This window comes from Lycium ferocissimum, chromosome 10 (genome assembly GCF_029784015.1).
Source record: "Lycium ferocissimum isolate CSIRO_LF1 chromosome 10, AGI_CSIRO_Lferr_CH_V1, whole genome shotgun sequence".
NCBI lineage: Eukaryota > Viridiplantae > Streptophyta > Magnoliopsida > Solanales > Solanaceae > Lycium > Lycium ferocissimum.
In genome coordinates this window covers 49274979-49276883 of record NC_081351.1, presented here as the reverse complement: position 1 = coordinate 49276883, position 1905 = coordinate 49274979, and positions in this window count along the sequence as shown.

The window sequence follows — 1905 nt, the reverse complement described above, 5'->3', positions numbered from 1 at the left end:
TGCAACTCGTAAGTATCATGAGACCAAGATGGTTTACTAAGGTATCTTTGTTCCCATAGGATATGGCGATTTGTGAAGAGTTATTTTGTGTGATTTAGCTTATTTGATTCTAGACGCGTTCTTCCTGCGGGGTTTGTTAGCTAAGTCCACGGTGAGAGCCTAGAGGGCATATAATTAGCATCATTCAAAGATTTTTCAGTAATACTTCCACAAAATATACAAGATCTAGGTGACAGATACAGAAGACTGATTTTATCACCTTAGATGAAAAATTAGTTCTTTTATTGGTAAATCTACTCTAACAAAGTCCGACTCTGAGATAGTGAAGTTTTAAAAGAGTAATTCATAGTAATGAAGATATATACGATCATTCAGAGGCTCATCAAGTTGAAAGATATAGAAGTTCGAGCTGGAAATTCAACCAAGAGGATGGTTACCTTAGCTACTGGGCTATTTCATCGCCAATCGTATGACTGGGCAGATTCGTCTTGGAGAAGCACTGACTTTTGGGGATTCTTGTCCACTCAATTTTGAGCTTCTAGATTTGTTCCTTTTGTTTATTTTGGATTCTGTCTTATTTGGATATCGTGTATATGTTTTATTATTAATAAAATACCCACCTGAGTGGTAGATGCTTATTTGAAAAAAAATAGTATATTTTGAGAAAAACAATGATAGTTGAGTGACTTATTATCTTAAAAGGAACAAGATTTATATTTATAAGCAATGTCCAAATTTGAATGTCCAAATTTAACTATTCTTGGTATATTATCCTTTTCCATTAGATTAGATAATATAAAGCCTCTTTATCCTTTTTCATTTTAGGATATAAATATAAACGCAGTTGCCGTGTAGCATCTAGGATACGATACTCTGACATTCAACTCCATCAGAATATTCTAGCTTATCTCACCAGAATCAACAAAAGAAAAATGTAAAAGAGGCCCAAAAATATTTCTGAGATGAATGACATAAAGTAGGCACAAAAGTAAGGTTCACTTTCACAACTCATTCTTTCAACTCAAATGTGTTGAGGTTGGTTTCTAAGATTTCTTTTGTTAAAAACTAAAGGTCCGAACAAACTAAGATTTTGTCTGATGAATATGATCTAAATTACAAGAATGAGCTTCTCTAGAATATGCCCAACGAAATTAGTGGAATCGGGAATTTCGGGGCGAAAGTAATCACTTTAAAGTGCGACTTTTGTTAAATTTGGTGGGAAAAACTTTAATTTTTTTTATAAATTCAAGGATTTCCTCGGTAGTTGATAATTAACTCCAAGGATGAGGTCGGTAATGAGGGTGAATTTGTCATGCCATTTCAGTTTAATTTTCTCGGGATCTTATAAAATATTGTCATGCCATTTCAGTTATAAATATAAAATAAGCTTACCACTCACAAAATGTCTAAATATATATCTTAAGATCTTTCTGTACGCCTTCTCCATAAAGAAGAAAAAAACCACGTGATCAATATAAAGAGATATTTACTAATATCATTTGTTTTGGAAATATTAAAATACTGCCAGATGTTCGAGTATATACAATAGAAACATGTAAAACACAATATAAGAAAAATGTCCAAATAAACAGCAAATGAAAACCTTTTAAGACTAAAATTGAAGAAATTAACTTCCTTATTTATATCGCTGCAACATAAATTAAATTCGATAAAAATAATATGTTACGCTCACTCGATTGTATTTACAATTTTATGTCAGTTTTTGGGTAATGTGCCTATGTTTCGAATTCTCGAAACTTGTATCAAATTTTAGAAGAAATTATCAAATATTTTGGGATATATCTAACTAATTTAAAAAATAATAATATTGGACAATAATAGCAATGTATATAGTTTATATTATGTTTGGAATTTAATTTAAATGACGAGAAGTGGAGAAATTGG